At 40.7% G+C, this 11,931-nt stretch overlaps 1 pseudogene; it reads right to left on the bottom strand.

Moving 5' to 3' along the window:
- Window positions 1-3,636: 3,636 nt before the first annotated feature.
- LOC131409008 (protein FAM91A1-like) lies at window positions 3,637-6,977 on the bottom strand (annotated as a pseudogene).
- Window positions 6,978-11,931: the final 4,954 nt, after the last annotated feature.

The raw sequence follows: 11,931 nt of genomic DNA, 5'->3' as shown, positions 1-11,931 counted from the left end.
CATTATGTGCTATTTGGGCTGTGGTTGACAGTACCTTGAAACATGTAATGGGAGGATGGGGGAGAGGAAAGTTTGTTGAGTACAATTACTATGTGTCAGGTTCAGGGTGGATATTTCACATAACCCTCGGAGGTATTAACCTCTATTTTACCGATGAGAAAACAGAGTCCCAAAGAGTTTAATCACCTGCCTAATGTCACACAGCTAGGCAGTGGTGAGCTGTGACTTAAACCCTGGTCAGTCAGGCTCCATGCCTCTGTTTTCTATATTGTCCACAAGCAGAAGGAATTGTCAGTTGCAGAGACTACAGCTAGATGGGACTAGATGATTATAGCAGGAAAGAAAAACTCACTGAGCACGTGGTTCTGGCAGAAGCAGTAACAAAATGGAAACTGAGAAGTCAAGCCAGAAAATTATTTCTGGCACCGTGGAGTCTGCCATCCACTGCTGGTCTAGCTTTTGCACGTGAGCTTCCGTTGCTGGCTGTGATGAACTGATTGTCAGGACGCTCAGCAAGTCTGTGGTGAGACTGCTGAACTTGTCAGTGATCTTTGAGGAGACACAAAGAACAGGATGGAACCAAAGGCCTGGAAATGAAAGTGTCACCCTGATTGCCAAAACAGAAAAGAATCTGGATTTCAAAGACTATATACTAGTGAGATATTTGCTCATCCCTAGCAAAATTCAAGGGACTGTAGAAGGATGATGTGTGGACACTTAAAAGGGAAGCAGAGATCACCAGACATAGTCTTAATGCTTCAAATGTGTAATTCTAGTCTGAAATCACCATCCTTGGTTTGCAAACATCATATTCAATTTTATATTAGTTGGCATAGCAACTAAGGAAAAATTCTTAAATCAAGGTGATAGCATGCAGCAATCATTGCTACCAAAATAGAAAAATTATATTTTTCCTTAAAGATTCTATGAAAAGAAAAACCCAAACTGAGTGACAAAGTCTGCAAATAAACATTGTTTAAAAATAGGATGTTTGGGCTGGCCCCGTGGCTTAGCGGTTAAGTGCTGGCAGCCCGGGTTTGGATCCCAGGCGCGCACTGACGCACCGCTTCTCCGGCCATGCTGAGGCCACGTCCCACATACAGCAACTAGAAGGATGTGCAGCTATGGTATACAACTATCTACTGGGGCTTTGGGGGAAAAAATAAAATTATTAAAAATAGGATGTTTGCCAAAAATGGAAATAATCCAAAATGTCCATCAATTGTTGAATGAATAAATAAAATGAAATATAGCCAAACCATGGAATGTTATTCTGCAATAAAAAGGAATGAAGTACTGATACATGTTACAACATGAATGAACCTTGAAAATGTCATGCTAAGTGAAAGAAGCCAATCACAAAACACCACATATTGTATGTGTCCATTTCTATGAAGTCCAGAATAGACAAATCTATGGAGACTAAAAGTAGGGCTGGGGAGGACTGGGGGATTGGGGCATGACAGCTAAAGGGTAAGGGGGGGTGGTGAAAATGTTCTAAAATTGATCGTGGTGATGGTTGCACAACTCTGTGACTATACTAAAAACCATTAAATTGTACTCTTTAAATGGATGAATTCTCTGGTATGTGAATTATATTTCTATAAAGCTGCTATAAAAAAATAAAGCAGGGGCCAGGCCAGTGGCATGGCGGTTAAGTTTGCATACTCTGTTAGCATACTCTGTTTAGGCAGCCTGGAGTTCTCAGGTTCGGATCCTGGGTGTGAACAACACATTGCTTGTCAAGCCATGCTGTGGCGGTGTCCCATATGAGGTAGAGGAAGATGGGCACAGATGTTAGCCCAGGGCCAGTCTTCCTCAGCAAAAAGAGGAGGATTGGCAACGGATGTTAGCTCAGGGCTGATCTTCCTCACAAAGTAAATAAATAAATAAAATAAAGGAAAAAATAAAAACAAACAAAATGCAAATGGGACCATGTTAACATCAAGGGCTGCTTGTAGCACTTTTAATAAATTCTAAATGGGTTAAAAAAAGTGAATCTTTATAGTCTGAGTTAAGACCTTATAAAACAAGGTTAAATTAAACATAACTATGCTTATTTGCAAGGTTCAATTGACATACATAATTTATAGATATCCATAGGAATTCTTTTTTTTTTTCTAATTTTATTTATTTATTTTTTTCCCCCAAAGGTCCAGCAGATAGTTGTATGTCATAGCTGAACATCCTTCTAGTTGCTGTATGTGGGACACGGCCTCAGCACGGCCGGAGAAGCAGTGTGTCGGTTCGCGCTGGGGATACGAACCAGGGCTGCTAGCAGCGGAGTGCGTTCACCTAACCGCTAAGCCATGGGGCCGGCCCCATAGGAATTCTTAATACCTCATCATGTCATCTCTCAATACTGGATGCTTATTGTTTTATACTCTTTCTATTCTAAATACCAAGCTGTCTTGGGGCCGGCCCGGTGGCGCAAGCGGTTAAGTGCGCGCCTTGCGGCGGCCCGGGGTTCACCGGTTCGGATCCCGGGCGCGCACCGACGCACCACTTGTCAGGCCATGCTGTGGAGGCATCCCATATAAAGTGGAGGAACATGGGCTTGTATGCTAGCTCAGGGCCAGTCTTCCTCAGCAAAAAGAGGAGGACTGGCAGATGTTAGCTCAGGGCCGATCTTCCTCACAATAAATAAATAAATAAATACCAAGAAGTCTTTTCACAGGAAGAGTTAAATCGCTTTCCATTATCCCAAAAGTGTAAGTAACAAAATATAAAATTAAACAAGATTTATGTTTGATAAACTAACACATAAAATGACCATTACAATATTCATAGTGACTGCTTGTAACTATTAATAGTCATCATAAAGCCTATAAAGTTTGTCCTTAGATTTATAAAATGAAATGTGGATTGCCTCAAGATAAAAATACAGTGCTAAAAAGCTCTTTGTTTAAAAAAAACAAAAAAGAAAGAAACAACCTGGGGGCCAATTAAAGAAAAAAAAAGCAGCTCTTTGTTGCATTAGGACATACTATAATGAGCAAGACTCCAGACAATATTAAATGTTTTTCAAACTACAACACAACTCACTTTTTGTGTGTGTGTATGTGTAAAGAGATCTTGGATAAATTTTTTTTTATTGATGTCTTCACAGTTTATAACATTGTGAAATTTTATTTTTTTATTTTTTATTGTGAGGATGATCAGCTCTGAGCTAACTTCTGTGCCAATCCTCCTCTTTTTGCTGAGGAAGACAGGCCCTGGGCTAACATCTGTGCCCATCTTCCTCCACTTTATATGGGACGCCACCACAGCATGGCCTGACAAGCGCTGCCTTGGTGCGCGCCTGGGATCCGAACCCTGGCCGCCAGCAGCGGAGCGCGCGCACTTAACCGCTACGCCACGGGGCCGGCTCCATATTGTGAAATTTTAGTTGTACATTATTGTTTGTCAGTCACCATATAAATGCCTCCCTTCACCCCTTGTGCCCACCCCCAACCCCCTTGCCCCTGGCAACCACTAAACAGTTCTCTCTGTCTGTGCAACACAACACACTTTTAACATCATCTAAGTACAAATTATACTGCACCAGCAGGATGCTTTTTAGTGACTGGCACTATAAAGCTAATTTTAAGAAAGATAAAAAGACAGCAAGGGTGAATAACAAATGGTGCAACTAAATTATTGCAGGTGAAGATTAGCAGTGAGAAGTGAGGAAGATGACACTCTATTCCATTCTGATAAGATGCCATCTCTAAATATTACGTTCTTTGCAGGAAGTGGAACTTCCATATCAGCATAAGATAGTTAAGCAAACTTGAAAAAGCTGGGCTCAGTGTGAATAGTCAGTGTTCAAGCACCTTCCTAGAATGAGTGAACAAAGTTAAGGACATCTAGTGAGTTTTCTACTGAAATGTCACAGTTTTTGAAGGCTTTCTTCAAAAAAATGTTGTGTGTGGCAGTTTTCCTACAAACTTTCTGATTTAAGTCAGAGCAAAACAGTGGAATTTCAAAGCACAGCTCAAGAGGAAACAAGTTGGCTTCTGTTGTGGCAACATCAGGGTTCTGTTTTGTTGTTGAATCCTCCATTACTTCCTCAATGACCATTTCAAATGATTCTGTACTTTCATTTGCTCCAAGACGGAAGTTAGAGCAGGTTCTCCTTTCTCATCAGAAGCACCACCAAGTTTTCTGTTTGTTGACTAGAAGCGTAGACATGGGGACATAGCCACAGAAATCCCTGCAAGCCCACTTTGTTCCTTGATATTTGCAATGCTTTATCAACACCCATATTGACACAAGCAAACTCTCTTTTGTAGTTCTGTTTTACCAAATGGAAAAGGTTTCTCTCATCTCATCATTCAACACCGTGAGCTAATCTGAAGTAAGAGTTACTTCAGGATTATGACTTCAAAACATTACTAATGCTCAATAATAACCCTGAAGTATGTGATGGTTTTTGAAGTCTTGTACCTTTGGACAGTAAAAGAAATGGGAATCTGATTTCTAGGCAGTGACTTCTGGATAATTGGTCTAGTATTCTGAGGAGTACTATTGCTGATGGACTGAATTCGTTAGTGAGAGGAGCCAGGGAAACAAGCAATGTATAATTTTTGTTTAGAACTCTGGTGTAAGTTGCAGCGTCCAAATCAAGAAGGCTCTCACAGTGTAAGAGAGTCACAAGAAAACCGTAATTGGGTTGTTCTGACTGTGCAGTTGTGCAAATATATCATTCCTACAATGCAGAGACAGTTTTGTGTTTCTCAGAGTAAGTTTCTTTTTTTATGTCTCATATTTCTTTTTTTTTAAATTTTTTGTTTATTGCAGTAACATTGGTTTATAACAATGTATAAATTTCAGGTGTACATCATTATACTTCTATTTCTGCATAGATTACATCATGTTCACCACCCAAATACTAATTACAACCCCTCACCACACACATGTGCCGAATTATCCCTTTCACTCTCCTCCCTCCCCCCTTCTCAGAGTAAGTTTCTAATCAAAATATCTCTGCATGGGGCCCGCCTGGTGGCGTAATGGTTAAGTTCGCACACTCCGCTTCAGCAGCCTGGGGTTCGCAGGTTTGGATCCTGGGCGGGAACCTACGCGGTGCTTATCAAGCCACGCTGAGGGAGGCGTCACACATATGAAGTAGAGGAAGATGGGCATGGACGTTAGCCCAGGGCCAATCTTCCTCAGCAAAAAGAAGAGGATTGGCAACAGATAGTAGCTCAGGGCTAATCTGCCTCACTAAAAAAAAAAAACAAGAAAAAAAATCTCTGCAGTCTGCACCTTTTCTTCATCAGTGTTTTGAACCTTTTTTAATTCTGTAGGGAAGCTGTCCAGAGACTTAGGTGAGAGTTTGCCAACTTTTGGTGAAAGATTTCCCATCATTAAAAAGGCAATAATTGAGTCAAATAGAAAAGCAATATGCTTTGTGTGTCCTGTAGATAGACCCAAATTGCTTATCTTGGCTGTGTCAGCTGGATCTTGACTATTTGTTTCAGTATCAGAGCTGACAGAGCTTCTTGTTCAGGACTCCTACTTTCCTCGCCATCCTGTGATAGGAGTATCTTCCGTGGATCAAGAGTACTTTTAAGTGTGTTTACAGATGGAACATTCCAGCATGATGAATGAAGTGGATCCACATTTATTACTTCTCTCTTCTTATGGGCAAAGACCAATCAGGAATACATGGAGACATCATTCTTAACCAGGGAAAAGTCTATCTCAAGGACATTTGCAAGCTCTGCGACATTAGTGTGCTCATCTATTGAAAGAAATATAGCGTTTCAAAGGAATCACCCAGTCATCTTGCATTCAATTCATTACAAAACCTTTAAGAGAATAAAATTGTAATTAGAGAGTCATACATTGAAATAAATAAATCCTTTGTTATATAAACTGTGTACCACATTGTAATCTAGTGATCCAGAGAGTTGAGGACCTGAATCGGTGATCTTATCTATAGTGTATTTCTCAGGCAAAATGCATATCTTTATGTCATTTTTGTGATCTAACTGGCCTACATTACCCTCCATGCCTCTATGGCAGTTTCCACTGGCTTTATTGGTAGAAGATATGACCGTTCCTCAAATTTCAAAAAGAAAAAATTTGATGATCTACACTGATTCATAATATCAATGTACTGCTATTGTTTTTTCTTTTTCTTTTTTTTTTTAGGTTGAGGAAGATTCGCCCTGAGCTAACATCTGTGCCCATCTTCCTCTATTTTGTATGTGGGTTGCTGCCACAGCACGGCCGCCAATGAGTGGTATAGGTCCACACCCAGGAGCCAAACCTGGGCTGCCAAAGGGGAGTGTGCTGAACTTAACTACTAGACCATGGAGCTGGCCCACTGCTATCTTTTTTTTTTTTTTTAAAGATTTTATTTATTTATTTATTTTACCCCCAAAGCCCCAGTAGATAGTTGTATGTCATAGCTGCACATCCTTCTAGTTGCTGTATGTGGGACGCGGCCTCAGCATGGCCGCAGAAGCGGTGCGTCGGTGCGCGCCCGGGATCCGAACCCCGGGCCGCCAGCAGCGGAGCGCGCGCACTTAACCGCTAAGCCACTGGGCCGGCCCTCACTGCTATCTTTTTTATGCCAAAAAAACTTAGACAGTCAGCCCTAGTAAAATTGGGCAATGAGGCATAACTTTTCTTATTGTTCATAATGTCCTCCATAATCTCCATAATGTGAAAATGGTGTTATCTTCAGGCCCTTTACCATAATATCCAATAAGTGGTAAAGGTACAGCATGAAATCATCTCAGCTATAATAGTTCCTCAAAGTATTTGCATTTATCTTTCTTGACATGTTTAAGTTATATTGCTGTATCATGACTGGTTTTGGATATGTAGAGGACAACCTACTTTGCATATTTTCTCTGTGATTTTCCAAGACCCTGTCACATGTTGGTGGGCAGCTTGCTCTGTGGGTGGCTGTGCCTGATGTAGAACTCCATGTCTATGGTGAGAGGGCCCTGGGACAGTGCAGGGGAGCCTGCTGGAGGCATGGCGCCTTACACTTTAGAATGTCTAGGCTGCCCTCTGGACAGCTCAGCATGGCAGAGAACATAGGACAGGGTCAGGGGTGCATCAGAAGATCCAAGTTTTTTGTTTGTTTGTTTGTTTTGGTGAGGAAGATTCGCCCTGAGCTAACATCTGTTGCCAATCTTCCTCTTTTTGCTTGAGGAAGATTCGCCCTGAGCTAACATCTGTGCTCATCTTCCTCTATTTTGTATGTGGGATGCTGCCACAGCGAGGCTTGATGAGCCGTGCGTCCATCCGTGCCTGGGATTCGAACCTGCAAATCCCAGGCCGCTGAATCAGAGCATGCAAACTTAACCACTACACCACCAGGCTGATCCCCCAAGTTTCTTCATTACATTATATTTTAAGGAAAAAAAGAGCTTTTAAATTCATCTTTCTTATAAATAACTCTCCAGACCCACTAACCCACTCTCATATGTGACCATGTCTCGATTTCAATGAAAAGATTGGAGAATGCCTTCATTTTGTTTTTCTCCATTTCAACGTTTTTGCCTATATGAGTCTATTTTATTTCTAGGTTTCCCATATCCTTTCCAGAGTGATCCCTCCTACCTGTACCCATTATTCTACACTCTTCTGTTTTCTCCAGGACCTTGCTTCTGTAATCTTTTCCCCTCATCTTCAATCTTTTCTTTCTTCTACTGTGTGTGTGTGTGTGTGTGTGTGTGTGTGTGTGTGTCTGTGTCTGTGTGTCTGTGTAAACTGAAAGGAACTCTCAGGACTTTCCTACCCCTTCTACAATGGCTATTTTTTCTCCTTCCCTTCTCTGCCAAACTTTCCAAACAATTGGCTGTCTTCTGTCTTCTCATCCTCTGGCACAACTCTTACATGTCTGGTGAATGAACAAATGAATGCTCTCACATTCATCTCCTGATTCACTTTATACCAGCCACACAGGCCTTCTTTCTGTTCTTTGAACATGCTAAGCTCATTCCCATAGGGCCTGTGGACTGCTTGCTCCCTTTTCCTGGAAAACTCTTCCTCAGATCTTTGCCTGGCCAGTTCCTCTCATCATCCCTACACACACACACACACATACGGACACACAGACACACAGGCAAACACACAGATGCACAACACACACACACACACATACACTTCTTGGAGATCACCAGTGGTCTCTTCTTCAAGTTAAGTGCACTTTTAAAGCAAACTTTTTTGGGCCGGCCCTGTGGCTTAGCGGTTAAGTGTGAGCGCTCCGCTGCTGGCAGCCTGGTTTGGATCCCGGGCGCGCACCGACGCACCGCTTCTCCCTCCATGCTGAGGCCGCATCCCACGTACAGCAACTAGAAGGATGTGCAACTATGACATACAACTATCTACTGGGGCTTTGGGTGATAAATAAATAAATAAATAAGATTATAAAGCAAACTTTTTATTGAAGTGTAAAATACATGTAAAACAGTGCACAAATCCTAAGTGTACAGCTTGATAAACTTTTTTAAGTGAACACCCCCATATAAAAAGCACACATCAAGAAACATTATTAACATTATTTTTCAATTATACTTCAATAAAGCTGAAAAAATAAAATTAAAATAAAAAAGGAAATATTATTAACACCCCAGAAACAATACTTCATGTTCCCTCCCAGTCACTGTTTACTCAAAGAATAACCACTGTTTTGATTCCTAACACCAAGTATTTGTTTTACCTGTTCTTATACATCATATAAATGGAATTACACAGTAGTACTATTTTGTGTCTTTCACTCAAGATTGTATTTGTGATATTCATCAAAGTTACATGAAGTTGTAGTTCTTTAATTCTCATTACTGTATAGTATTCTATTGTGTGGACATATCCAATTTATCCATTGTATTGTTGATGGATGTTTAAGTTGTTTCCAGTTTTTGTCTATTACAGTAGTACTGCTATGAACTACGACAGTACCTTTTTCACTTTCAATGGCTTTATTGAGGTACGACTTAGATACCATACAATTCACCTATTGTTAAGTGTGCAGTTTTTTTTTAAAAAATTTTATTTATTTATTTTTCCCCCAGAGCCTCAGTAGATAGTTGTATGTCATAGTTGCACATCCTTCTAGTTGCTGTATGTGGGACATGGCCTCAGCATGGTCGGAGAAGTGGTATGTCGGTGCGCACCCGAGATCCGAACCCAGGCCGCCAGTAGCGGAGTGCGCGCACTTAACGGCTAAGCCATGGGGCCAGCCCTAAGTGTGCAGTTTAATTAATTCTTAGTAAATTTATATAGTTGTGCAACAAATTACCACAATCCAGTTTTAAAACACTTCCATCACCCCCAAAAGTGCTGTTGTGTTTGTTTGCAGCCATTTCCTTCTCTCACTTCCAGCCCTCAATAACCACTGATATTCTTTCTGTCTCTACAGTTTTGCATTTTCTAAAATTTTCATATAAATGCAATGTAGTCTTTGGTGTCTGGCTTCTTTTACTTAATATAATTTTTTTTTTTTTTTGTGAGGTAGATCAGCCCTGAGCTAACATTTGCCAATCCTCCTCCTTTTTTTTTTTTTGCTGAGGAAGACTGGCCCTGGGCTAACATCTGTGCCCATCTTCCTCCACTTTATACGGGATGCCGCTACAGCACGGCTTAACAAGCAGTGCGTCGGTGCGTGCCGGATCCGAACTGGTGAACCCCACGCCGCCGCAGCGGAGCGTGCACACTTAACTGCTTGTGCCAGAGGGCGGGCCCCTGTTTTTTGTTTTTTTTAATGAGGAAGATTAGCCCTGAGCTAACATCCATGCCCATCTTCCTCCACTTTATATGTGGGATGCCTGCCACAGCATGGCTTGATAAGCGGTGCGTAGGTCTGCACCCGGGATCCAAACCTGCGAACTCCAGGCCGCTGAAGTGGAGTGCGTGAACTTAACCACCCCACCACTGGGCCAGCCCCAACATAATGTTTTTTGAGGTTCATCCATGTTGTGTCAGTAGTTTGTTCCTTTTTTATTGCTGAACAGTATTCCATCGTAATGATAGAGAACATTTTGTTTGTTGATGGGTATTTGGATTATTTCCAGTTTTTGGCTATTATGAACCATGCTGTTATGGACTTTCATGTACAAGACTTTTTGTGGACATATACTTTCATTTCTCTTGGGTAAATACCTAGGAGTACGATGGCTGGATCAGATGGTAGATATATATTTAACATTTTAAGAAACTCAAAATTTTCCAAAGTAGCTCTGCCATCTTACATTCCCACCAACAGTGCATGGGGAATCCAGTTTCTTTCCTACAAACTTCATTACTTTTAGCTTTTACAAAGTTATGGATTTTTGCTCTCTGCCAAATTATTACCCATATTTTATAGATAAAGAAACTGAGGCTCTGGGAGACCAAGAGTTAGACCTATGTCACAAAGCTAGCAAGTATCAGAGCTGGGATTCTAACTTTGGTTTTTGTTACAAGGTCCATACTCTTGTATGGTCTTCTATGGTCCATTCCCTTTACATGAATTCAGATGTATACTCATATACTCAAGAGATTTCCACCCCTGCAAAAATAGATTATTCAGTGTTTTTGGCTCTCAACAGCAAAGCTATATTTTAGGAAGGGGGTTTCCTTTATCCTTTAAAAGTTTATTCATTTTATTTTATTTTATTTTTAAATAATTTTACTTATTTATTTTTTTCCCCCTAAAGCTCCAGTAGATAGTTGTATGTCATAGCTGCACATCCTTCTAGTTGCTGTATGTAGGACGCAGCCTCAGCATGGCCGGAGAAGCGGTGTGTTGGTGCGCGCCTGGGATCCAAACCCGGGCTGCCAGCAGCGGAGCGTGCGCACCCAACCACTAAGCCGCAGGGCCGGCCCCAAGTTTATTCATTTTAGAATGAACTTAGACCCTTACCTAATATTATATATAAAAATTAACTCAAAATGGATCAAACACCTAAATATAAGAGCTAAAACTATAAAATTCTTAGAAGAAAACACAGGGCAAAAGCTTCATAATATTAGATTTGGCAATGATTTCTTGGATATGACACCAAAGGCACAGGCAACAAAAGAAAACAGACAAATTGGAGCTCATGAAAATTAAAAACTTTTGTGCATCAGAGGATGCAATCAACAGAGTAAAAAGGCAACCTACAGAATGGGAGAACACATTTGCAAATCATCTATCTGGTAAGGGATTAATATCCAGAATATATAGAGAACTCCTAAAACTCAATAACAACAAAAAACCCAATTCAAAAATGGGCAAGAGACTTGAATAGACATTTCTCCAAAGAAGATATACAAATGGCCAATAAGCACATGAAAAGATGCTCAACATCACTAATCATTAGGGAATTGCAAATCAAAACCACAATGAGATACCACTTCATACTCATTAGGATGTTTATTACTTTTAAAAATGGAAAATAAGTGTTGGTGAGGATTTGCAGAAATTGGATCTCTTGTGCACTGTTGGTGGGAATGTAGAATGGAAGTTCCTCAAAAATTAAAAAAGAGAACTACCATATGATCCAGCAATTCCACTTCTGGGTATATACCCAAAAGAATGGAAAGCAGGGTCTTGAAGAGATATTTGTACACCTACGTTTGCAGCAGCATTATTCGCAATAGCCAAGAGGTAGAAGCAGCCTAAGTGTCCAATGATGAATGAATGGATAAGCAAAACATGGTGTACGTATAATGGAATATTCTTCAGCCTTTAAAAGGAAGGAAATTTGGGCACATGCTACAACAAGGATGAACCTTGAGGACATTATGCTAAGTGAAATAAGCCAGTCACAAAAAGATAAATACTATATGATTCCATTTATATGAGGTACCTAGAGTAGTAAAATTCATAGAGACAGAGGTATAGTGGTGGTAGCCAGGGGCTGTGGGGGAGGGGGAAATGAGTTATTGTTTAATGGGTATAGAGTTTCAGTTTTGCAAGATGAAAAGAGTTCTGGGAATGGATGGTAGTACAATAATATC

The sequence above is a fragment of the Diceros bicornis genome, chromosome 7 (assembly GCF_020826845.1).
Source record: "Diceros bicornis minor isolate mBicDic1 chromosome 7, mDicBic1.mat.cur, whole genome shotgun sequence".
Taxonomy (NCBI): domain Eukaryota; kingdom Metazoa; phylum Chordata; class Mammalia; order Perissodactyla; family Rhinocerotidae; genus Diceros; species Diceros bicornis.
This window is presented reverse-complemented; position numbering and strand designations above follow the sequence as displayed.